Source organism: Ambystoma mexicanum, chromosome 10 (genome assembly GCF_040938575.1).
Source record: "Ambystoma mexicanum isolate Mex_15411 chromosome 10, UKY_AmexF1_1, whole genome shotgun sequence".
NCBI lineage: Eukaryota > Metazoa > Chordata > Amphibia > Caudata > Ambystomatidae > Ambystoma > Ambystoma mexicanum.
Genome location: NC_090932.1, coordinates 1,177,119,307 through 1,177,146,764, shown reverse-complemented (window position 1 = coordinate 1,177,146,764; position 27,458 = coordinate 1,177,119,307). Strand labels below are relative to the sequence as shown.

The 27,458-nt window shown below is 45.6% G+C and overlaps 1 protein-coding gene and 1 long non-coding RNA gene across 7 annotated transcripts in view; both read left to right on the top strand.

The window, feature by feature from the left end:
• The window catches only part of LOC138492149 (uncharacterized), a 61,229-nt gene extending 44,520 nt beyond the window's left edge, over positions 1-16,709 (top strand). The window contains exon 2 of the long non-coding RNA XR_011276149.1: positions 15,660-16,709. This is a non-coding gene — a long non-coding RNA (uncharacterized lncRNA). The remainder of the gene's footprint in view (positions 1-15,659) is intronic.
• Positions 1-27,458, top strand: part of OSBP2 (oxysterol binding protein 2) — a 2,072,116-nt gene that overhangs the window by 1,338,069 nt on the left and 706,589 nt on the right. The window lies entirely within an intron of this gene.

The following is a 27,458-nucleotide window of genomic DNA, read 5'->3' as shown; positions in this document are numbered from 1 at the left end:
CTACCCAAGAACAGGCCCCAAAGCCAAACTGCTGTCCCAGTGCCTACTGGCAGGTAGAATTGTGGTGGCCCGCACATGGACATCTGCAGAAGGCCCGCTCCTGCCCCTCTGGTGGGTGAAACTGTGGGATGTGCTAATCGCAGAAAAGGTGACGACAGCTAGAGCGGGGCTCCTTCACCGCTTCCGGAACATTTGGAACCCTGTTCTTGCATTTGACCGTGACTTCCCAGCCCTGACTTACAAGCCCCAGCTGGCCAGGAGGGTCCTGGAGAACGGGGATGTTCCACAGGAACAGGGATAAAGAGGGAGACCCTCGAGACAGCCGACAAAATCAAGGAGGATGGGGAGAGTGAAATTCTATTATGATGCATGACAGGTATTGACAAAAGTTTGTATTGTTATTACCCTGCCTTGTTCAAAAATAAACATATTTAAAAAAAAAAGAAAAGGGGGGCATAAAATTACCCAATTTTGAGATTTATCACTTGGCTAGTCATCTGCAATACGTTGCCAAATGGTTAACAGAAGACTCGACATCAGAGTCCAGGCTACTGAGAGCAGAATGTGCCCTGTTTTTCCTAAAATAAATGATATGGTTGCCCCATCCTGAGATAGCAGGGCGCCCCGCGATGCTTGAGTTGGGATGGAAGATGTGGCGGAAGGCCTGCCGGGTTACGGAGAACCCGTACCCGTGCTCCGCGCAGGTGCCGCTAGTGGCATTGACTGGAGGAGACGAACAACTGAGAAGGACTATTGGCAAGCACTGGGAACCAGTGGGGGCGGCAACAATGGGGGACATATGGCAAGACGGAGTGGTTCTGGAATTTGGAGAGCTGGCAGAGGAGACAGGCTTGCACATGGGGCAGTACATTACCTATACTAGACTAGTCTGGAAAATCAGGAATACATGGTCTGGAGCAAAGCTGGAAGATCAACCTAATATGGTTATAGAAACAATATATGATATAGCAGAGGGAGGTCATGAAGTCTCTCGACTCTACGAGATGTTGATGTCCGGGGTGGGAAAGGAGGTGGCTCAACTAAGACGAGATTGGGAGGAGGAAACAGGGGAACTCGTGAGTGATGGACTATGGGGGCGGGTTCAACGGTACCACAAAAAAGTATCTAGGAACGCCAGGCTACAACAAATACAACTATATGTCAGCCATAGGGCATACATGACCCCACAGAGGATAGCACGGTTTAAGGAGGCGGGATGACAAACGTGCCCCAAATGTGGAGAGGAAAATGCAGGGATGACCCACATGTTTTGGGCGTGTCCGGAAATTGGGAAGTTCTGGGGAGAAGTTGCCCACAGATTAAACGAAAAGGGGGTTGAGTTGAAGGTTGACTCGGTGTGGGCATGTATGGTAGGAGGGTTTCCTAGCGGAAACGGAAACATGGCAGGAGGCCGTACATAGGGGAGGAGAGGAGGAAACAGAAACTCTGATGGCCTGGAGGCACTTAGTAGCCACATTATATGCGACTGCCCAGGAGGACACAAGTGAGCATGGATTTTCTGAGATTGCAGGAGAAGTTCCCTCAGATGAAAGACTAATGGAAGACGAAATGGAGTAGGCTCGAGTTGGGAAAGGGGGAGGATGGAAAACATGATGATGTGTACTTGCTGTTAATGTATCACAGAATTGTAAAAAACAATAAAAATTGTTTAAAAAAAAACCTTCTGGACAAGCCAGACCAATCAAGGTAGCATTGGCGGCAGTCAAGACTATGTCCCAGGAAGGGTGAGAGTGATTGAAAGCCCATAATGAGCACGCACAGTAAACAACACTACAAATCACTCTGTCAGGTGTATATATAAAAAATGCATATACATTTATTAAAGGCCTTTTAAATCAAACACAAATCAAATATCATCAATAAGAACTAAACCAACACAACAGTACTATTAAACATATATACCAATTGCCTAAAGGAATAGTGCACATTAAGGGTCCACAACCTGTGAAGAAAGGGAGCATACAGTGCAAATAAGGTTTAGGCAGTCCTTCAATTTTCAAACCCTAACTGAGAGGCAGTCCAATCCCAAGATGAGAGGAGCCTTCTGCTCAAAAGTACTTTAGGTGCTGATGCACGCGATCGTGTGGTTGGGCCAAAACGGGATCTCTTGCTGGGTATGTAGCAGCTCAGGAAGGCGGGTGAGGCAGTGAAGAGTAAGTTCCCACTATTCAAGGAGGGTCTCCCCAAGAGGGCAGAACAGGATCCAAGAGTTGGGAATAGCTCGGTAGTATAGGCTACCTCGATAAAGGAGAGTGGCCTTCAGGGGACCTTGTGCGTAAAAATGGATGGTTGCGCCAGGGGTCACCAGTAAGGGTTGCAAGTACACACTGACCCTCAGCGCACTCCAGACCAAACTTCAGCAGTTGCGTCCACTTAGGTCGCAGGTTTGAATCCTGCAATTTTGCGGTTCTGCAGCTTTCAGGGGCTGCGTTCCAGGGATGATTCTGTGGCAGGAAAGTGGCGATTTCTCCGCTCCTGATGAAGGGATCAGGCCAATTCCACTGAAACAGGTCTGAGGGCACAACAGCAAAGCACCCATGAAGTTCATCACCACAGCTGCGCAACACAGTGACCACGTAGGCTCAGGTTCAGGCGTACATTCGTAAGTCCCGACCTAGGAATGCTAGGTGAACAAAACTCGGCAGGAGAGTGCCCTATCCCCATAGCTTACCGTCTCTAAATGCTCAAGTGTCAACTCAACACAACAGCAGTACCAGGGCAAAGGTCCCATGCAAGCTGGTCAGTTCACTGGCCGGTCCAGGAACACTTCGGAGAAGACTTGCTTACGGGTTAAGGTGGAGGTGCTGAGAATAGTTAGTCCCACTATTTCATTGCGTTGAAGCACCTTTGTAGACCTTCTAAGTTCGATCATAAACAGGGGGTGCAATGGGGCAACAGCTGGCTCAGGGTGCCAAACCTTCTAGCTGGTCACCAGCAGTACCTCGGCTCTGCTTCTTGGTTTCAGGATACTTGGATCCTTTCCTAAGTTCGGTGTGAACTCAATCGATCGACCTGGAATGGGTGTAAGATGCTTTCTCTTATCCAGTCTCCTTTCTCCTTCGCGCCAGAACAAAGAGGATCCAATGAAAGATATGCTCACATACAGCCATCCCAGACATGGACCAATCACGGACCACACTGGTCCCAGTCATTACCAGTACACCAGACATCCTTGCGCCCACTATGTGTATTGGAACTAGACAGTCCAGTCCACAACCTGGAGGCACACACACAAGGCATGCATAAGCCTGCGAAAGCTTCAGTTTGCGCCGGGGTCTGCATGACCAAATAATTATTTTCCCCAGTCTGCTTGACCTGGGGAAGGCAAGGGAACAAGATGGCCAAAGGACAGAACAAAGGACCTCGTGGCATGGCCATTTTGGGCCCAGGCCACTATCCTGGCACAAACATGGTAAGCACGGTATGGACCACACAAAAGGGTTAAAAATATATAAAAAATAACAGCTGCCACCAGCTCAATCTAAGGCAGATTTGTACATCTACGGAAAAATCTTTTGAGGGTGTCTAGGGCCTTAAAAATGAAAGGAAGACCCCAGCACACTGTACTGTAAGGTACTTTGTGAACTGATAAAATGTTGCTAAAAACTAGGAACAAAGTGAAAGACTAAGGGAAACAAAGTCTCCCAGTACTGACTGTTTTTAAGGGCATGTCAGTTTTTCCATAACAAAGTGACCAAAAGCCCAGCGGAGTACAGCAGAAGGCTGGGCTCCACTGGCAAAAGTCAAGCTAGGATGGTCAGACAACAGCAAAAAGTTGGAGGGTTCACGACTGGAGGGAATATTACACATACATGGAAATCTTTCCTAACAACCCACACCTGTGGTCATTTAGCACACCTAACGCATATAAAAACTTTTGCCGCCTGGAGAGAGACCAGTAGGCTGGAGAGAAGGGACTTGGAGACACCAGAGCCGGGGGCCCTGTCAAGCAGGAGAGAGAGATGTGCTGAGGACGGCCGCAAGAGTGTCTGGATGCCCTGCAACCCTCCCTGTTGGGTTCATCCAACTGGAGCTGTGATACGCCAAAGAATCCCAGCCACTGTGGAAAACCAGGACAGCGAGCAGTGCTCTATGTGGCTGCCGCGAAGGAAAGGCGAAGCTCGTGGAAGTCGGAAAGCAGGTTGAGGAGCGAGGTGCTGGCGTGTGTAACCGGTGAGTGGAAACCTGGGAAACACTCATACCGGGGTGATTCAGGAACCTGAAACAAGTACTTTTGAATACTAAACGAATTGAAAGTCAGTGCAAGTACTTTTGAATACTGAACAAACAAAGTCATAAAAAGCACTTTTGAATGCCACATGAACTAAAAGCAAGTTATGAGCACTCCTGAGTAGGGCGAAAGAACAGTGGTATGTGTAGCAGATACCACAGAGTGTATTGCCTGAGACACAAGTATGGCAAATCCAAGTGAATACCAAGAAGTGTATGACAGGAGAAACCAAGTATTGACCAGAGCTAAAAGAGTTCCAGTTACTGCAAGTTAAGACGAAACCTGTATTGGCAAGAGCCAGAAGAATACAGAAAAGTATATCAAAGTGCATGGTGGACAACCAAGCCACAGGAAAGTGTTAGAAGATTGTGACATTGATGAAAGAATCAAGATTCACTGTCAAAGGAAGGCAGTGACCAATTGTTGATGGAAAGCAGTCAAGAAAGGGTATTGGTTGCGTGACCTCTAATGGGTGGACCATGTGGTGCGAAAACTGCGCCTAGTCCGAGTGCCTCCCTTTATGGAAGAGCAAATGAAAGTATGCATAAAGAAGCTTGTATTTTCCAACAACCTTGTATGCGATTTTGAAGAAACCCTGATATTTTGTGAAATTTTCTGAACTTGGGGAAAGGGAAGCAGATTACAAGACAAGAGCTGGAAGAAGCTCTGAACTTTATTTTAACACTATTCATATTGATGCTGACATCCCTACACATTGTATACAGTTAGTTGTGAGGGCAGTATATGTTTTGGACACAGACAGACACTTGATTTGGACATCCAGACACAGACTATCCTTACTTTCCTTTAGGTAGGGAAATCCCCCCTTAGCATAGAGCAAGTTAGGCCATACTCCATTCTGCATTTTAAGTTAATTACACCTTTGAATATCAGATTTGAACCTGTTGTCAGTGTCTGCCTCATGATGCCTTCAAGGATCGGACCTTGGGCATTCCAGGACTCCATCAGAGTCCTCTACTTTGTAGCCACCATCCCATGAAAGCCAAAACAGGGTGAGGCTGGATTTCTTGCCTTGGTAACCCTTGGGTGTACATGACCCTCTTCACATTGAGAGGCTTGATGTTGCGAGCCTCCCTGTAAATATGTGAGCCATCAGGGTCCCATTTAACACTGAGCCTCTTGATGATTACGTTTTGCGAAGTTTCAATATCCCTTGATTGCGATGTAGCCTTTCAACATCAGCAACAAGAAATGTGCCACTTGAGCTGCCATGCTGGAAGGCAGGCTCCAGAAGGCCCATCAGGCCCCCCATTCTGACTCTGGGCATCAATTGCCTTCTCTTCAACCAAAGGTGCCACCGCCAGACAAGGGGAAGCATCATCACAATCATCTCCACATGGCAGGTCAACTCTAACAAAACAGCCTCTTAGCCAAAGTGGGCAAATTATGGACTAGTTGGACTCCTCTTGTGAGTCGTCAAAATCTACTCCTACCAGAGTGTCATAGACTGATTACTTGGTTACTTTAACTGAGGTCCTAAAATGAACAATGCTGACATTCTGTAGCCCAATATCATTCACTTGTCACAAGTCTTACATCAATTTAAAATCTCTGAAATCAAAGGACACTTCACACACTCTAATCCAACAGATGACAAGCCTTCATCATCCAATCCTTGATGCTTACATGTTACCACAGCTTTGTCTTTGTCCTCAAACAAAGTTGAGATAAACAGGGCAGTGCCCCTGAATCGGACTCTCTTTCCTTGCAAAAAGACCACCTCCTAACTCCCTTGTCATGTCGAGTGTCATGAAAAGATTTTCTTCTTCAGGGAAATCATCATCATTCATGTCATCTGCCCCACCAGGCAAAGCAAGTCAAAGCACATACTCTCTGGACCGTCTCAGGGTTATGTCAGTGTTTTTTGGGAGTGGGTGGAATGAAGGGTAGAGTCTTGTCCAGATGATACAAAAACATGATGTTGGGTTTTAACGAGGGTTGCACAATAGCCAATCAGCACATTAGTTATTTGAAAGAGGTGATGAATCTTGCTACTTACGGTTACTGCAAAGGTCTGTGGATGAGATGAGCCTCTTGTGGGAGACAGACAGTTGTAAAGATTGATTCCTAGTTCAAAATCCTGGTGTTGCAAATATTCCTTCCATTCTTCAAAGAAATATTATCACCAAGTTGTCCGCCCATCCTTTGGACAGCATCAGCAAACTGTTTAACAGAGTCAGAAAACACATAAACAACACAGGTTCAGAACAAAAAGGGGAAGCATTAACCATCAGCAAAGGCTAGTAAGCCTGCGCCCCCCACCCCCTGCCTCAAAACAATGATGCTGCAGGAGACTTCCTACCAGTTAATGGCCAAGTGAAATTTCCTCAGGTTTGTGGTGAACAACCAGAACTACTAAAAGAAAATATTTGCAATCTTCGTAAAGTTGGCATGTTCCATAGCTCACTGTCTGTCTCATCAAAACCATCACACGAGCACAGATAGGTGATATATATTTAAAAGAGTAAAGATTACTAGCTATAAAACAGTTGAAGTCTGTAAATGCTGAGAATGCCAATGTTTAACCTATTACTAAACTTAAAAGCAACAGTAACACTAAACATAACTTAAAACTAAACCAACTTTAAAACCAACATTGCTAAAACCTCTGCTTACCCTCTTGTTTGTAGTTTTATTGTGTGAATGTGTTGATGTGTTAATTGCATTGTCTTTAAGTTTCTATTGTCACTGATGTCCTTACTAACTCATAGCAAAGTCTCAAGAGTTGTAGTGCTTCATTATGAGTTCTGTGGTGCGATAAAAAAGTATCTGTAATTCCATTACCACCACTTCTTCGGCCATAACGGAATTACCACAGTTTTTAACGCATCACTGAATTCTGAGTTGAAGGAAAAGAGGAGATTTATCTCCAGCATGAAGCTGGGGCCGTCCCCCACTCTCTCTCTTGGTACCTCCCTCCCTAGCCCAGATGTTCATGAACCTTGGTTAGTGCTACTAACCAAAAACCCCTCTCTAATCTTTAGGTTTCTCTTAAAGGGGCTTCCCTAAATGTTGGGTAGCTGATCTCCTTCAGGGACTTCCTAGCTGGTCCTACAGTACCAATGGTTAGTTCTTAGGTGTGGGAGATGTGTGTGCCGTGGGAGACTCAAGTCCCACTCTATCCCTTTACTACTCTACTCCTCAGTCTACTCTGCTCTGTCCAACTCCACCCACGTACTTCTTCCTACGTCTCTCACGTCGGTCTCCCAGATGTTTCTCTCTCCTTCTACCACCTACCTTCACTCTCTGGTGTTAGTACCTTCTCCTTGATCATACTACCTCCTCCTACTCCCCTCCTCCGTACTACTACTCCCCTCCTGAAAGCTACTACTCCCTTCTTCACACTGCTACTACTCTGCCACTCTGCACTACTAGTACTCTCCATCACCCTTGTATTATGTTCACTCTCCTTATTCTCACCCTTTCCCCACCGCTCTCCTAGCCCCTTCACCTCACACCTCACTCCTACACCCTTCTTTACTAGCCTCCCTATCTCCTAACACTCACTACCACTCACACTGACTACTACACTCACATCCCTACTCCTACGTCCCACAATAGCTCTATCTTTCTCTCTCTCTTCTTCTATACTCCTTCTCCCTACTTTCTACACTACACTACTGTAAGGCAAGTCCAAAGTCAATAATATAAATCAATCCAAAGAGCCCAAAATATAATGCACGATATGTGAGAAAACAAAAAAGTATTACAACACAGCATAGACCGGGGAATTATGAAAAAGTCTTCAAACAGTATGACAGAAAAGGGCTGGTTTTATAGCAGATTACAAAAAAGAAATAACAACAAATGTTACAGGTTATTCACATTTCGCCAGCCGCAGATTGGGCCTCATCATTTGCACTATAGGTGAAGCTATACACTATCTAGACCTATTGACTTATTCTCTCTTGTAATGGGAGCAAGATGTCAGTTTATTAATTAATTAGCATTGATATCATCTCCTTTCCCATGGTGCTGATGGATGGTACTCTTTTAATTTTGTATCAGCTAGACTTCAAATGTGATTGGCTGTTTCAGGAGAAGTATGTATGGAGTGAGTCACTTGCCAGATTTCAGCCAATCATTGTGTGAGACATGACAGTGTGACAGTGAAATTATAGCATTTACATCCTTTTCCTAAAAAGACCTCATCGGTTGCCACTGTCTTACCACTGGTGCGAACTGTTGATCACCAGTTCAACCTTGCAACTCTTTGTTGGAAACATGACTTGCTTCTCCCTTCCTGTCTCGCAATTCCATTTGCCCAGCCTCTGGCCTTATGAGCTGGGGGCTTAGTTCCTTGCAAACTTCATTCTCTTACACTGATATGAATATATGTTTGTAGCTGAACATATTATAAACATACTTTTCACTAATATTGTGTATGTGCTTTGAGGGTGTTTCATAGGTTTCCATCAAAGTCACTGATACCTGATTACTTCTATGCTATGTTTAATGGTGTTGTGGCTCCTTCCTTAGCAATTGTAGCTCTTTCAGTGAGATTTTTCATACAGAGGGCAGTGTTGTTCCTTGATTATTCTGTCTTAGCAAGCATACTCTTCTCTCCTCATTGTTCAGTTCATAAGAACCAGTGACCTTCATTATGCTAAATCTTGATGCAATTACTAGGAACATAAGTTGTAAGAACTATTTTTAACACAGGCTTGGGAACTCCGCTAAGCTGATATGTTTTGCCCAATCTGTGTGCAGTGTTTTGCCCTTTACCTCTGGGGTCTGATATTTTATTTGTTGCTTTTCATTGACCTCACTGCCGCAATTCAGGCCTGGGAATGAATTTGCCTTAACCATTCACTGTGCAGCATTCAGTCTTACTGGGGGGAAGTTGCAGCTCTTTGTGTGTGTGTGTGTGTGTCTTTCTGCAAGGGCCTGGCTGATGTTTTCTGCTGGTGGGGTGAGGGTTTCCATGATTCAGAGATTGGTAACTGGGTCTTGAGGCCTACACGTGTTATGTATTCGGGTAGAGTCAAGGGTCATTGTCATGTAATATCATCATGAGTTTCCCTGACTACTGTTAAATGCAGATGTATTTATTAAGTACACGTTGTTATGTTTGAATGCAAGATCTGTGCATTATGGCTCACTGAAGCATAGCTACTGACATCTCATTGGGCCTACATAGGAAAGTTTCTATGTGTGGGTGTGCTGTATGCCTTTTCACAGTGACTTTCGAAAACTGTATTTACATGCACGTTTGCAGCGGTGGATGTACACAGTGTACTCCCCAACACTACTCTACACACTATGGGTACGACTGTCACAATAACCTCACCTGTACTTACTCTGCCACCAACTCACACACTCTCCAAGACTCTGCTCCTCCACTTCTCTGCCTGGTCTCTCGGTCCACCTTCACCTCCTCCTGTAACCTCCCGCGAACAACCCACTCCATGCCTCCCCTCCATTGGCAACAGTGTTCACCTGACACGCTGCACCAACCAGTACCTATCTTGTCCCCAGAACCAAGGTGAGAGACTTTAAAAAACCCTCTAAGCACCCCTCCACCCTTTTCCAGCACGGGTCCAAAAACATTATCTGCTTGTTTCCCCTGCGGTTTTTCTGTCATGTTGTGGATCAGGAGTTTTTTTTTCTTCTGTTGTGGTGGGTTCTGTGCTTCTCTGATGTGCTGGCCGTTTCTGAAATGTGACGACGGCTCCAATTGTGTCATAGTTGTGGTGTTGCTGTTTTCCACTTTGTTGGATTCCAGTCTGGGTCTTCTTGGATGCTCCCACGTGGGTTCTGGAAGTTGCAGTTTGGAAACAGGAAAAAGAGACTTTTAGCCAGCAATAGTTTTTTTTTTAAAATATATTTTATTAGTTTCATAACATGAGATGACAAAACTGGCATCAGTGGAGATAGAACAAGCGTATCAAAAGTAAAGTCCCCAACTCTCCTCCACCCATCCCTCCCCTTCCCCTCCAAGACCACGGTCAGTTCACTGTTTCTTATGAGTCCGTGCCAGGGCCTGTGTCGTATTGTTTAATGTTATAATCAATAGAAATGGTTGATGGTTCATGGTTAGAGTTTGGATAATACAAAGTTTGTTATTGTATACTTGTGTGGATTGTTCTGGAAGTATACCTAAGTGAAAGTAATCTAATATGGCCTATCAGAGTTTATTCGACCAATGTGTTGTTTGTTGCAAGGTTGTTTTTGATTGGTAGGTTATTACTTTCAGTACTTTGATGAAAGCAGATGTGGTTATTTGATGCACAGACTTTATCACAAGGTGGCATGTTACTTTTCTGTGTGATAAAAACTTTATAGCAGTGTGTCTCAGTTATACATTTTTGTTGTGTTTGTCAAAGTAATTGTGTAATTATTTGCAGTGTGTTTGGTTTTCATTTGTTAGTTTGGGGTGGCAGTTTAGAAGCAACTGTTCTATAAAATTTGGAGCTATATGTAAAAAAAGTATTTTCATCAAATAATTATATTTTTTAGGGGTTCATTAAATTGGTATAGCTATACATCTTATGGTTGCATGACTAATAGATGCATAAATTGGATTTTGTTTGTGTCAATTGAGTGTGTTGAGTTTGTTATTTTGTTTCATGGTAGGCCTGTTGGGTGGGTAGGTAGTTTCTGGGTCATTGTATTCTTGTGTTTGCTGTTGTATAATCCGTAGTTAGTATTATTCTGTGATGATTAGAGGAGTGGATGGTATAGCATTTCACAGTGTATGACTTTTTAAATCACATCATACATTTTGTTCTGCCCAATTTGTATCTCTGCAAGCCATATACATTGGCAACCTTTTACAATGTATTCAAACTTTGTATCTCCTGTGCATGAAACATTAAGTTCTGACTTGAATAATATTATTATGACGAAGAATACTCAGTGTCTTGGCACATTTTTTAGAGAAAAGCAAATGTGTATTATATAATGTCCTTAATTTAGAGTTTGCTAAAAAAAGTAAAGAAGCATCTCTAAGAACTCTGATTGATGTATAACTAGAGCTGCATTTCAAAAATATAAACTATTCCAGGAGATTGCTGGTTTGGAGACATTATTAAGAACCCCACCTACATACCTCAAAAAAATCCTGAAGGTACAATTCAAGAAATCATTACTGAGATTCCGCTTAAACGTTTGCCGAACATTAGATGTTGTAGGTCAAAGGAAGGTCGAAATGTGAGGCATTTATATGCAGATTGTGATAACTCCATGAAAAACATTAGAATACCTATTTCTAAAATGTCATAGGTGACAATCATGAAGACATTGTTTTCTGAAAGTTTGTTTATAACTATTAGTTTATTGTATCATATTTCTGGCAACAGCATCAGCTTTTGATGGGTAAGCACGGTTAGCTGATTATAGATGTGAGATTTATATATGTACTGTTTCCTTCTGAAAATAATGTGTAATCTGTAATCTTTCTAGCATTCTTAATATGTTGTATTTGTTAATGCTTGTTTAAATGATGTGTAATAATGTATGGTGACATTTTATGGAATTCATCTGCTACTGTGAAAATTATATAATAGATTTTGTGTAAGATTAGTTTGTAACCATAACATAATAAAAAGATGTAGAAAAGTGTTTTGTTTGGGAAATATTTCCTACTGCGTTAACTACTTTGTAAGTCTCAACCCTTATACTATTTATAGGGTTTTCTCTCTTTTTGCAGAACATTCAAACATCTGAAGTGTGTATTTAATATTACTTGTATTTAGTTCTTTGGTATATTTCTTTTGTCTGTGGTTTTTGCAAGAATGATGTTTGACTTGTTGACATCAACTGGATTGAAGATGTGAAGCTTTGATTCATACAATTAGAATCAAATTCAACAGTTTCAATCCGAATAGAGTTTGTTTTAATTTAGCACATGGTGTAAGGAACACTGGGCCTCAAACTCGATTACCAATCCTGCCACTGGGTTCCTTGCGTTTAGCACAGGATTACAAGTGGTGGTAGGACGGTGTATTTCCCCATTTTTGGTGTCCATAAGACTCCCTGGCAGTTTTTGGTGGACTTACTACTGATGGATTTACATGCGTAGTAAAGCTTGCACTTTTTGTAAGTAAAGTGGCAATTTACCTCTAGCTCGTTGCTCAAAGTAAATTCACCACTTTACCTCCAAATGTATAATTCAGCAGTGTGGGAAAATCAGTGGTAATTCCATTACTGCCATAAAAAATGGCAGTAACAGAATTACCAACACTTTTTTGCTGCACCGCTGAACTTGTAATGAAGCCCTTTGGCTGTTTGTTTGCATTGTGTTTTAGTTTAAGAGGGCTTCTTTCCGTTTCACATCCTTTTTTGTTTTCAGGTGTTCTATTATGTGCAGATATGTTTTTTCTTAGTACATATTGTAAGGGCGCAGAAGTGCGAGTCTGACACAATGGTGCCATTGTGATGGGCAAATACTTTTATTTAACCAAAAACTGAAAGGAAACATCTCTCCCTAAGTCTAAGAGGAGTTTCTCTGCCTCTAATAAGGAACTAAGGAGTCGGTCAGAATGTCCAAGCAGATTAAAAATAGTTCAAAGTCATGTCAAAATGCCTACTTCTATCCCTCACATTTATAACTAAAAAGAAAAGGGTTGTGGATATTCCTGGTCCAGTCCAGAAGAATGGCTTCCTTCTTCTAGACAATGAGCCACAGTTTCCACTGTAGGGTAAATTGTGCCTGTAATAATAACTCACTTCTCCAGATCTCAGCTCTGTTCTGGGGAGATAAACAAAGTTCCAGTTCACATCGACTGGGTGGAATGACTCCATTCCTCCCAAGACCCTGTCAGCTTTTCACAATTATCAGGGGGGGGTGCCTCCCCTTCCCCTGGCTTGCTTTGCACTTCAAATTTCCCAATATACATGAGTTCACAGTTTTATTGGTGCAGGTCCCAGACCCATGTATTTATCTTGCCCTGGAGCCTTAGACTGGGTTTACTCTCTCGCCGGGTACTGTGACTATGAAGATGATTTGGCTTGATATTCATAAAAGGGTGCGGGACCCAGCACTGTGGGATACTTCTCACTTGGTATTGTGTAACTGGTTCACTATCCTGCCAGGTACTGGACTATGAAGATGACTTGACTTGATCTTCAGAGAAGGTGCGGGTCCCAGACCCGTGGGATTCTTCCCATTGGTGCTGCATTTTTATTTTATTAGGGGTCTTAGCTCTTCCCCCAGGGGCTTCCCTTGTGCCCCAGTTGTGCAGCTCCCGTGTTGGCCAAAGCCCTCTGTTACCCCTTCCAACTGCCCTGATAGCCCTTGTACCTCTAGGGTCTCTACCGTCTTGGCCTGGTCGGTCTCGGGGTTCTCCAACCTCTGTTTCTGGCACCTGTAGGCTTCTCTGCTCTCCCAGCATGCTGCGGCATCTCCGCAGCACTTGCAGATAATCAGCGAGTGCACCTTCTTGCAACCGCGCAGTCTCTCAGCTTGGCTTTCCTGGACGTTCGCTGCTCTGCTTTGCCAGATGATCCTTCTGCATCCGACCAGGTAAGAGCCTCTCTGTGCCTGCCTGGTGAGCTCTTCTTTATAGCTGCACTGGTTCTCCGCCAAGGGTTCCACCACAGGAGGGTCTCTCTCTCCTTCCTGATTTCCTGCTATAGTTTTAACTGGCTTTTGCCCAATCAGCTCTCAAGAACAACTAGAGTGTTCATTCTCTATGCTCCATAGCTTCCTCGTCCAAGTACTGATCTTTAGACCTTCCAGTGAGTCAACTGGTTTCTCCCTCGTCTCAGGGAGTCCACACTCTTCCTCATCCCAGTACTTCCTATATTGGTGGTATGACAAAAACACATAGGAACACTAGGGAAAGTGCTGATGAAAGGGGGTAGGAAGATGTCTTGGGGTTAGGTGGGCTATGAGGATACCATGTTCTCCCCAGGACGTTACTAATCCCATAGGGGTCTTCCCTCCCCATGAGATCTACCCACTGATTGCCACCCCCATGGGGACTATGGGTAGCAGCCCCACCTCCCTGGCCTCATGGGAAGGGGCTCCCCCTAGGGGAGAAGTGACGACATGCAGGGATTTGTCACAATACACAGATCCATGTACATGTATAGCAAGATCATTGTATGGATTTGTTCTTGTGTTTTTTAATATTTTTTCTTTGCTTTTTTAGCTGCAGTACTCCTGTGTCAACTTCGTTTTGATAGTATAAATGTGAAAATCACCTAAAGAGCTTCTTTTGATAGCAGAAATTCCTTATGCTGGAGCATTTATGGTGGACCCATTTGAGACCATTCTTTGTGACATTACATCTGATATGCGTAGCTTACTTGGACGAGAGTGTGTTGATTTCATAGTTTGGGATTTCTGATGTATTTTTTCATAATGGAGATTTTAGAATAATTGCATAGTTCAATTTTCTCTTGTGGTTCTTAAGTAATTTTTTAAATAATAGGCAGTGTTTTTTTGGACCATAATGCATTTTCCTTAGAAATAACAATGAGTATAATGTACACATCTTTTAGTTGTGCATATGTCCATAGCTATATACAGTTTTATTATATAATATGAGATATCATGTTTTGTTCAGGTATTATTCCTCTTCTTAGTATTGCATTTTTATTTTGCAGTAACTATCCGTGTAATGCGATAAAAATGTATGCATTAGATCGGAAACATACGCATTACCTAGGCAAATGCCTCCTTCATCGCAAGCCGTATGGAAACTCCAGTAACATATTGTGCACTTTTCCCTCCACTATGAAGAACAATAATGGCGGCATGATCGCGCGTCACCAAAGTCTCACAAACACAAACCAAAAGCAGTCACTGCATTGCAGGTACGCCATACCAGTTCAAATCCACATAGTAGAATCAACCAAAGGGCAACCAATGCACAGTGTGTTCAATTCACTTTCAATCAATGTATTCTGAACTCCCTCAAAAACCGTACACTGTGGCGTGTGAAGCACACAGCCATAACCGCAACTTCTGCATTTGCATCGACAAATACACTGTGTATCACAGTTTGTGCATAAAAACCACACCCAGAAACCTTATTCAGCAATGCTGTAGCGTGCACAGGGTCATTGCTATGGCCGCCATCTGCAAAAGGGCCAGATGTGGCACGTGCAAACTTGTATCTATTATGCTGTCCACGGACTTATCGTGCTAGGCACGCAGGAGTGGGATAATAATTGTCAACTACGGTAGGGGATTTTGTTTGCAGTGGGGGCTCTCAAAAGAGCCGTTTTGTATTTTTTTTTTTTTAAAGCTGCTTCCATGGAAACCATTTTTTTCCGGTTTTTATAAGTGTTTTTGTTTGTTGTACTTCGCCTCACTAGCGTCTTCAGTGCAGTTTGTAGATTGGAAAACAAAATGTCATTGCCACTGGGCGACAAAGAAATGGCGTTTCCATTGAGAAGGTGCACCTATCGATAACTAATGTTGTCATTCTCACAGGTGTACATCCCAGCAGCACGCAAGAAGTTACAGATGCTTCTGTTGATAAGACACCTTCCGACCTCTGGCTGACAACAACATTCATTGGAATAGTTATATACTGGACTTGGTGGTATGCATGAGAAAAGCACCTTGACAGTGGGAAAAATGCGCTTCACTGCTTTCATCATCTTTTTGAGTTGACGGTACACACGTGAACAAGCCATGGAACCCAAAAGCAAGCCTCCATAGTGCACGACCACATCGTGTACAGTTGCGCAAGTGGCCACTCGTCGACATTCAGCAAGCAAGTGTCCGAAACTACGCACATCAACACTGCACCACAAAGGCTCCACTTCCTCCAAATTCAAATTGCCAATAAAAGCCTCTTTCCAGGGCACCTGGAGCAGATCTAGCACAAAGCGATCACCAACTATGAAAACTGTGTGTCTCGCCATCTCTACCAGCATCACAACACAGAGTAATGAAACACAATATGGCCTCCTTTTCCTGTGACGCACACACTGACCACCTGATTGGACAATTTCCACAGGCGCATTTCCATTGGCCAACATGGTGAGAAGCACCAATTGTGGCACGTGCGCTCTCCATGTAAAACTAGAGTTCTTTACAACAGTCCCCTGCGTACATACCACACCTAGAAACGTTGTTGCGCAATCCCTCACCCTCCACAGTGCCAAAACCATAGATGCCATCCTGAAAAGAGCCGGTTGTGGCACGTCTAATCCTAAAAGTACCGCAGAATCCACAGAGTTACCGTGCTAGGAACAGGAGGTGGAGGGTTGGGGGGTGACATAATACAGGGGAAGGGAAGTGTGTCTTTAGTACTGTCTCTGTTTTTTTCGTCGTTTTTTTGTTATGTGCGTGCATACATTTTTTTGTGTGTTTTCTTTGTTTCGCTGACTGTTTGTTTCTCCTCCTGACATTTCTATTGACTGAAGGTCAACGCTTCTGTTACATTTCTACAGGATTCTCTGCAACGCTTTGTCCAGAGTGGCAAACAAAACAACATTGCCAATGGAGGTAAAAATAAATGCCATTTCCTTGGAACCACTGGAAATCTTTCTGGTTATTAATAAAGATTACCCCTGCTAACTGCGCAGGGAGTATTAATTCTATTAAAGACTAGGAGGCGAGCATTATGCTTCAACTTCTTTATTTACTACCCTTCAGCAGTTTCAACAAAACTATTTCAAACCAAACCAAGAATGTTCATATGTACATACAACTTTCGTTTTCCTGAAACTACAAATCCCAAAGTCTCTGTAGTCCATCCTTCCAGCTCAGCTATGACCACATCCTGTCCCTGAGCTCCTCCTCTCTTTTACGTGCTCTGAATGGCTTGTAACCAAACTTTCTCGTCCCGCCAACCGAGCAAGGACTTCACGAACTGCAACCATTAACTTCACCACGGCTTAAACCTTCTAGCTCATCCATCAATTATTCTTCTGTTCTTCCCCTAGAGAAAACATAAACATAACATCAGGGTGGCAGCTAGTTTGTCATCATATCCACACCTTATCACTATACAATATGATTATCAAACTGTCGAGGGTGGGAACTAATGCTCGCCTCCTAGTCTTTAATAGAATTAATACTCCCTGCACAGTTAGCAGGGGTAATCTTTATTCTATGACAAGACTGGAGGCGAGCATTATGCTTGTTCAAAGCTGTCCCAACACTGTGCTCGCTAAACTCTCAGATGGTTTAAGATAAAATACTCTGAAAGTTCGATCATTCGCCCAGTCAGCAGCTGCCATAATATCCTGCAACGGAACTCCCGTCCTGTATGCTTTAGAAGCCATGGCCCCTCTCACTGAATGCGCCCCATACTGCTTCAAATCAATACCTGCTGCTAGCATCACCTCTTTAACCCATCTCGCTATGGTAGCTGTCTTTACCGCCTGAAAAGGCCTCCTGCGCGCTATTAGCAACTGATTCGCGTTTGTCGCTCTCACTTCTTCCGTCCTGGCTTCGTATTCTTTTATGCAACTAGCTACACACCACTTGTTATTATTTGGAAAATAGGGATAGTGCACTGAGGTTGTGTTCGACTTAGTGCTTTGTACTACTATAAAGGTCACCCCTCCTGGTCCAAATGTCCTTCTATTAATCTCTAATGCCCTAACATCCGATACCCTCTTACAGGATATGAGACATAACGGCATCGCCAGTTTACCTGATAACTGCTTGAGAGACAAGTATCTATCTCTCGGCCAGCTTTCCAATAATTTCAACACTCTCGCCACGTCCCATAAAACTGTATATTTGGGAGCGGGTGGCGCTCTGAACTTAGATCCTCTAATAAGCCTGCATACTGCTGGGTGTTTGCCTGCTGGCACCCCTTTAATCGGACTGTGACCTGCCGAGATCGCTGATCTGTATACTCCGATAGTACGGAAAGCTTTCCCATTATGCAACAGGTGTGCTAGGAAATTTATAATGGCAACTACAGGTGCAGAAACGGGATGAAAACCTCTCCTTCTGCACCAATCCGTCCACCTGGCCCAAGCCGCGTCGTAGCTCCTCCTAGTCGATGGAGCCCAGGATTCGGCAATAAGTTCCGCCGCTTGCATCGAAATGCCCAGCAGTTCCCATCGTCTCCGGATATCCTGCACGCGATGAGCGGGAGTGTCCCCCTCACTCTCAGAGGATGACACTGCCCAGCTGGGTCCGTGAGCAATCGCTCTCCTTCCGGAAGGACCCTCGGCAGATCTATCAGATGTTCTATCAGCGTCGGGAACCACACCTGCGCTTTCCACAACGGTGCTACCAGTACTAGCTCCGCTCTGTCCCTCCGACACTTCGCCAGCACTCTGTTCAACATCCTGAATGGAGGGAAAGCGTAATGCGTGCCGCCTGCCCATTCCTGTAGGAACGCGTCCATACCCTTGGCGTCTGGATCCAATCTCCAGCTGAAATAACTGGGTATCTGTGCATTCAGGCGCGATGCAAACAAGTCTGTCTGCAAAGGCCCCCATATCTATACCAACCTCTGAAACACCTCTGGATCCAACCTCCAATCGCTGGAGTCCGTGAGGTATCGCGAGTTCCAATCTGCTACTACATTCAGCTCTCCGGGCAGATACTATGCCGTCACTGATGTCCCTGTCCTTAGGCAATAATGCCAGAAGTCCTTTGCTAGCTCGGCTAGCATCCTGGACTTTGTCCCTCCTAAGTGGTTTATGTAGCGAACTGCTGAAATGTTGGCCATCTTCAGCAGGACGCAAGACTTCACTTTGTCTCTTGTGAACGTCTTTATCGCGAAAGTGCCCGCTAGGAGCTCTAGGCAATTTATGTGGAGGCTGAGCTCCTCTACACTCCATTTGCCTCCAGTCTGCAACTCTCCGCACCGGGCACCCCATCCTAGACGACTGGCGTCCGATTCTATCACGAGGTCCGGCCTGTCTCCGAAAATGGCACGCCCATTCCAGGCGTCCATATTCTGCAACCACCATTCCAGTTCCGTTATAGATTCTTGATCTAGTGGTATTGATTGGTGATACCTCAACCCTTGCTGCAGGTGTCTTATCTTTAACCTCTGTAATGCTCTGTAGTGTAAGGGACCCGGAAAAATGGCTTGAATAGAGGCTGCTAGGAGGCCCACTACTCTCGCCAGGATCCTTAGAGAAATCACTTTCTTCGCTAGACATGCTCTGATCTCTCTCTTGATGTCTCGTATTTTCCTCGCCGGTAGCTCCAGGGTGGCTTTCCTTGTATCCAGGATGAAGCCGAGGAAATCTAACCTCTGTGCCGGCTTTGTATCTGACTTCTCCGTGTTCACTAGGAACCCTAGGGACTGCAGCAGGTCTAGTACCCACTTCGTCTGGTATTCCAGCACCTGACGATCCTCTGCAAGAAGCAACAGGTCGTCCAGGTATATAATCAGCCGAATGCCTTTCTCTCGAATGGCTGCGGCGACTGGTTTCATCAGCTTCGTGAACGCCCAAGGCGCCGACGACAGCCCGAATGGCATCGTCCTGAATTGCCAGAACTGCTTCTTCCAGCGAAAAGCTAGGAATCCCCTGAACTGCTCTTGTACTGGAATTGTAAGGTATGCGTCCTTCAGGTCTAGCCTGGTCAGCCAGTCCCCCTCTCTCAGGGAGTCTCTGAGCTGATGGATCCCTTCCATCTTGAAATGATGGTAGACTATCCATCCATTCAATTCTTTCAAATTGATCACTGGGCGTACCTTCTCTTTCCTGTTAACGAGAAACATATTGCTGATAAAGCTCGGGGCCCCGGGACACCTTTCTATGGCCCTTTTCTTCTCTAACTGCACTAGTTCTGCATTGAGAGCCTCTTGCTCCGCTTTTGCTAAGTGCGGGCGCTGGGGGATACTGGTCTGTACAGGATCTTGAATAAACTCTAGCTGCAGACCTCTGACGGTTTGCAAAATCCAGGCATCGCTAGAAAGCGCGCGCCAGTTTCCCCAGAACATACATGTCCTCCCTCCCACCGGAGGATAGGTTCTCGCTCTCACCTGGTGTAAACCCTTGGCCTCGTCCGAAACTTCTTCCTCGTCGCCCTCTGGGGTTGCGACTTCTGGCTGGGAAGAACGTGTCTTGCTGCCTGTTTTCCCAATACTGTGCTCTGTAATTCGAGGGTCTTCTACCTCCTTGTTGGCGACCGGTCGAGCGACCCTTGTGTCGACCGGTCCCGGCAAAAACTCTCTGTGGGAAGATTTTTCGTATGGATGCTTGCGCTTTCTCCAGTGAGGCGTAAGTGCCTACAAAGCGGCCCATTTCCTTTCCAAATGTCTCCCCAAACAGGAAACCTTGGGCGGCCTCTCCAGCCTCGTAGGATGCCAGGTCACTAAGCTTCGAGTCTATCTTTAGAAGCAGTCCTCTTCTTCTCTCGGAGGCTATGGCACAGTTCGCGTTACCTAGTAGGCAAACCGCTCTCTGCGCCCAACCTGCTAGGGCTTCTGGGTCCACCTCTTCGCCCGTGTCCCTTGCCCTCTCTGCTAGGTCCATGATCTTGGCGAGGGGACCGGCTAAGTCCAGGACTTTCTCCTGGCAGCTCTTCCAGGATCTGTCTATCCCTTTGCGGGGATCTTTATTGGTCTTAGAGACAAAGGTGAACATCTTAGGGTCCAATTCGGGAGCTTCCGCCACCTTCCCTGGTAGATCAGGTCGAGGGCATCCTGCTCGTAGACGCTGTCTCACTTCCTTATCTAAGGCCTTCCTCAGCCTCGCCGTCATATATTGAGCCACTCTCGGAGAAGGCTGCCAGTCGGATGATCTCGGATTTCTAATGGTGTCCGGATCGAACATATCGTCTTGCTCCTCCTCGAGGTGCTTTTCTTTGCGGGACTTCTTCCCCCCGCTGGGCTTAGCCCAATCTTCCTCGACTGGGTCCTCCGGCCCTTGAGGGAGCAGGACTCCCTCCTCTGACTCTTCTTCCGAGCCTAGGTCATCATCTCCTTCTTTTTCTTCCCCAGGAGAGGGGGTCGCGAGGTCCGGCACGGCCTGACGCTGCAAATATGCTTTCTTAAGCTTCGCGAAGGCGTCGGCGACCTTCGGGGCCTTATCATTCGCCCCATCCGAAGGGCCCTGGGGGTCTGCAGAGGCTTTTCTCTTGCGGGCCTGGATACTCCCCATATACCCTGTTCCTGAGGGTTCGATGGACAAGCTGCGAGTCCTTATGGTGCTTTCTTTAGGCTGATGAAGCATTGCTTCCAGGGTCTCCAGCCTCTCCTGTAAGGGTCTTACCCCTTGCGCCACTGCATCTACTAGGGAACTCCCCAGCACCTCCTTGAAACTGGCAGCCAGGTCTAGTGGCTGCTCTTCCTCGCTCCACTCAAATTCGGACATGACAAGGGGTGCTGTGTGCCTTGGTACCTGTGAGAAGGTGTCTTCGCTGCCCACTTCCTAGTAGCTGCTTATCAGGGTTCCGAATTCCCTTTCTTTAAGTTTTTTTGTTTTTTTTTCTCGTGGCTGCACCGGACTACTGGGATACTTCTTATGCCTGAGGTGGCTTTGGTTCACTGACAGTCTTTATGAGGCTTCTGCCTCGTGCTGAGATATATCTTATGCCTAAGGTGGCTTGGGTACACTGACTGTCTCTATGAGGCTTCTGCCTCGTGTGCGTGTGCTGTTAGCCAGCTCAATCCACTCGGGAGCTGAAGCAGCCTGCTTCCTCCTTCAGCTCTCTCCGGGAGCTGTTCCCGCCAATGAAGTCAAACGCTTCGACGCTCGGCTGGGTTTCAGCTTTCTTCTGCGCGCTTACACAGTGGAGCCGGTGTCTCGGTCCGCGTCGCAGTCTAAATGCGACGCGGCTCGGCACTCGGCACGCTCCGCCCTCGCGAAGGAGGGAGGGGGGGAAGGGATGCGCTTCGTATCAGTCTTTGGCGGCTGCTCAGCGCTTGGCCCCGCCTCCGCGCTCCTTATCCGCCGCTCTGACGGCTGCCTTCTTTCCCAAAAACTGTGAGCTCCGCGGCTCGCCGGCGCACCCCTGAAGTGCCGGGAATACGGCACGGGTCAAGGCGGCTGCCGGAGCTTCTATTGCGACCTCGGAGTGGTACGCCGTCCTTCGAGAAAACTCGAACCGACGCCGTCCGAATACCGCTATTCGCTAGTATAGCCTACGCTCGCGCTTCTTCATAAAACTCACTGAACTATGGCATATCACAGTCGTTATGCTACTTAAAGTCAAATAATAATAGTATCTAGACATCAGTTATTGCAATGCATATACATGTTAACTGGAAAGTAGAGAGAACGTGACTTATCTGCGTGAAGAGCAGTAAAAGAAGAGGAGGAGCTCAGGGACAGGATGTGGTCATAGCTGAGCTGGAAGGATGGACTACAGAGACTTTGGGATTTGTAGTTTCAGGAAAACGAAAGTTATATGGACATATGAACATTCTTGGTTTGGTTTGAAATAGTTTTGTTGAAACTGCTGAAGGGTAGTAAATAAAGAAGTTGAAGCATAATGCTCGCCTCCAGTCTTGTCATAGAATGCTTTCATAGGTGGTGCAGAACATCCCAGCACTGCACATAAAGTCACACATGCTTCTGTTTATCCAACACCTCCCGACCTCTGGCTTTGGACAAAGTACACCGGCATGGTCCCATGCTCCTCTTGGTGTTATCGATGAGAAAATCACCTTCGCAGCGGGAAACATCTGCATCACTGCTGTTATCAACTTCTTTAGGTTAGTGAGCAAATGTGAGCACAACATGTACCCCAAATTTAGTGCTCCAAAATGCACGACCACCACATCGACAATACCGACAGAGGCCACACATGTGCAAAGGAGATCCATTTACCCGAAACCTTACTCATAGACTGTGCCCCAAAAAGCCTCCACTCCTTCCAACAGAAAGTTAGCAGCAAAGCCTCTTTCCACAGCATACATGTACAGATCTTGCACAAAGGTATCACCCATGATTAGCACTCTGCGTCTCGCCATCTCTGCCAGCATCACTGCATCGCGTTTTGAATGAGAAAATGTTACCGCCCCTTTCTGTGAACCGCACCCTCCACACCTTATTGGATAATCCCCACAGTTCCATTTGCAAGGCCACCATGCTCAGAAAGGCAGACTGTACCACGTTGTAACGCTTACCTGGACTCTTCGGGGGCACTCTAAATCTGTGATATCCTCTGAGGGATTCTTGTCACTAGATGAGCTTGGCAGGTTGTCCTGTAAATAATACAACAGTAATGTAATGAATAGTTATCAACTGGGATGCCTTTCAATTATAAAAAAAAACAAATGTTCTGTTCACCTGTATTATTTTTTATGACAAGCTCTCCATCCTGCAACGGTGCAGGGGCACTAGTTCTGTAGAGAAGATATTCAATAGATGTGAGCACTTTACTTTAGTTGAGCAAGGTATGATCGAAATCCTTCATTAATGCCATTTACGATGAGGAAAGATCTCAGGTAAATGGAGTTTGATGGAAAAAACTATTTCACATGAGAGCTGCTGAATGGTAAAATCGTTCGTTGAATACGGAATACCCAGTAATGTAGAAATAGTGGAGAATGATGCGTGTCGTGGGCGCAGATGAATTCAGTGTCATGTGGTGCTTTTATAATTTAGGAATCAGAGATAGAACCTTGTGGATAGATTCGAAATGGAGAGATACTGTGGAAATATAGTGACACACGGTGCTTGACCTTAGATTAGCAGATTAAATAGTGGGCGAAAGAGGAGGCATAGACTACAAGACTTAAAAATGCATAGTTTTGACTGGAACCTTGAATAAATCCATTCCTGGCAAATGAACTCTCTATACCTCTTTCAACCAGCGGAGGGCAGTATAACTGTATTCTGTGAAGCTGAACAAATTAACACAAAACCTCTTCTGAACGGCGTAGGCCATATAACTGTGTTCCATGAAGCGGAACAAAATGTTTACAAGGCAGCTCTTGGCATTACGTTACATGAATAAACTTTTCCTCACTAAAGAAAGCTTTAGTAAAAATTGAGCTATACTGCTGTCCTTCCACTGAACTCAATGATTGTAGGTACTTGCTGTTAAGTAGAACGTTGACTCAGCACTGAATGGAATTGGAACGTGGAGGACGCTGAGAGAAACAAATGCGGAGCGATGTCTGACTGGAAAACTGCGGGCAAGGGAATTGTGAAGGGAAAGGTAATTACTAAAATAACAGTGGACCAAAGGGGAAATGTATAGGAACAGAATTATCAGGAAAACGGGAGGAAAAAACTACGGAAGGTTCTGTGAGAGTGTTAGGCAGAAACCTGTGCAGTTCCCTTGGGGAACACTGCAAAAGATTTAAGACTACAGGTAGAGCAGTAAACCCCTTTGGTAGCAGTCTGTACCACCCAGATTTACCTGGTAGCTGTGGCTGAGCAGTCAGACTTCTCTCAAGAAGAGTTAGGCAGTATGCAAAGTATACACAATATGTACCAAAACACAATAGCACAAGCAAACACTGACCAGAGCTTGGTTTCACAAGAATATTGTTATTTATTTAAAAACACACATAAGTAAAAACACTCTAGCAACGAATATGGTAAAAACACTTCAACACAGTTATAATGAAAGTAAATTCAATCCTTTCTCCTATCTAGACAACTCTAGGTTAACACCACTTAATTAAAACAGAGGTGAGTGCTTAACGTTAGATGACACTCTAGTAGTTTCCAAGAAAGGGAGAGAAAAAGCAGAAATAGGTTAAACACACCACTCTAAGGTCCAGAACACTTGCAATAGGCTTAAAGAAGCACAAAGTCACAGGTGAGCAAAAGTCACTAGGCAGGGCCCACTCTTAGAGTAGCCGGAGCGAAAAGGTGCCCAAGATCACACTGTTAGTTAGAGATTCAAGTCTTGCAAAGAGTCAAAAAGAGTTTTAGAGTGGCTCAGAAAGTTTAGCCAAAGTGTCCCAGGCACTCCCAGGTTCGAAAGCCGGGGACTAAATCTACCCCGTACAGTCGGTGGCAAGGGAAGCCAGGCGGAACACAGTACCTTAAGCGGAAAGGATCCTCCAGCGGTGGCAGTTGTTCCAGGCAGTGGCAGCAGGGCTCGACGTCGGTCAGGGGAGAAGAAGTTCTCGCTGAAGAGCAGAAGAGGAGGGTCGTTGCACTGCCCGGGAAGAAACCAGCCGCGGAGTCCTCCGGTTAAAGGGTTGGTACCGACTTTCGCGGTAGGGGGGTAAAGTGTGGTATTCCGGTTGCCGGGGTGCTTGGCACAGGCAAGGCGGCCACGAGATACCTCAAAGAACGGAAAGAAGGCGAAAACTGGTTGTCCCCACCAGTTAAGGGAAGGAGCCACTCCGTTAAGAGTTCTCCTCGGTCGTCGGGAAAAAGTGGTGAGACGGTTCAGCAGGGCTCCACCGGGTGGTGTCGTCGAAGCAGGTCGGCTCAGCTCTTCCCTCGTCGGATTCTTGGTCCTGTGGCGACTTCTGAAGTCCCAGTCCCCAAAGCCCTGCTTTTATGTAGCAAGCCCCCATTCACCCAGCCTAGCTGTCACTCAAACATGCTAAGTGGTGAGCCGGGCGGCTCACCACTTGGGCCAATCAGGACGGAGTGCGACTTGAGTTACCAAGGTAACTCAGTCCAGGGTGCCTAAATCCCCCTCCACCCCTCCTAAGTACCCCAGACAGAGTGGCACCACTTTGGAGGGCTTCTGTGGAGAAGCCCGCCAAAAGTGGAACAAAGGGCTCCACTTTGGGTCAGAGTTACAGAGGCGAACACCAACGCCATTTTAGAATCAAGTTTTGGCAAAAAGTCCCAACCGGAGTTATAAAAAGAAATATATAAACCGGCGGGATGTTTAAGGCTACCGTAAATAAATAATTAAATGTGTTAGCCTAAAACAATGGGAAATCCCATAGGGAAATATTCGCGGTCGAATATAAAAAGTAGTTTCCACTGCCACCAGCCAAAACTCGATCAGGGGGGACGGAGACGTGCCCCCTCGACTAACAGACCCTGGGGCAATCGAATTGCCCCAGCCAGTACGTCCACAATATGATGGTTTGTACTGGTTCTGTTCAGGATTCAAGACTAGCAAAGTCTTTGGTGACTTTACATGCCCTGGGAGACAGTAGTCAGTCCCAGGGTATGGAGTCTATGTTGGGGAGTCCCTAGGACACCCCTGGGTCACGGCACAGAGGGTGCTGTGTGACCCACATCACAAAAATACATGAGGCCCTATGGAGTAAAAGACCCCATAGCCCATTCAACACAAGGTTTAACCAAGAAAACACACTTCAACATGTCCAAGAGTGAGGGTAAAAGAGTCTCACTCTTGGCAGGAGAAAAAATTAAACCCCAGAAATCCAGCAAAGCTGCTGGGGGACTCACTAGGTAGGGAAATTCAGCCTAAACAGAGAATTCTCCCTAACACTCGCCCCCCCCAGACTAAGGGACAGGAGGATTTAATCCACTCCTGGATGAACCTCATACCTCTAGTCGATGATATACATCCTAGAGAGTCCATCAGCATTTTGATGGTGACACCCTGACCTGTGCTCAATGGTGAAATCAAACCCTTGCAGGCAGATTGACCATCTCAATAGTTTTGGATTTTCCCCTTTCATTTGCATTAACCATCTCAAGGGTTGGTGGTCAGTCTGAATAACAAAAGTAGAACCATACAAGTATGGCCTAAACTTCTTCAGTGCCCACACAATAGCAAAGCATTCTCTTTCGATAGTTGCCCACCTTGTCTCAGGATCCTTCAGTTTCCTACTGATGAAGCAAATGGGGTGCTCCCTACCCTTCTCATCCAGTTGGCTTAGAACTGCACCTATACCTACATTGGAAGCATCAGTTTGTACAATGAAAGGTTGGTGGTAGTCAGGAGCTCTCAATACTGGGGCCTGGCAAAGAGCTCTCTTCAGTTTTTCAAAGGCCTGATTGCACTCCTCATTCCATTTTACCTTTTTTGGGAATTTGGGAGAGGAGATTACATTCAGTGGAGAAGCTATGGTCCCATAGTTCTCAATGAAATTCCTGTAATACCCAGTGAGGCCTAGAAAAGCTCTCACTTGGGTTTGAGTAGTTGGTGTTGTCCAATTTTGCACAGCTTCAATCTTGCTGGGCAAAGGCCTTATTTCTCCACCTCCTACCTCATGTCCAAGGTAGACCACTTTACTTTGACCAATCTGGCACTTACTGGCTTTGATTGTCAAATGGGCCTGTTTCAGAGCCTGCAACACATGTCCTAGGTGGTTCACATGTTCTTCCCAGGAGTGGCTGAAGACTGCAATGTCATCCAAGTATGCCATGCAGAAATCTTCCATCCCAGCCAGAACTTGGTTCACCATCCTTTGGAATGTGGCAGGTGCATTTTTCAGTCCAAAAGGCATGACCT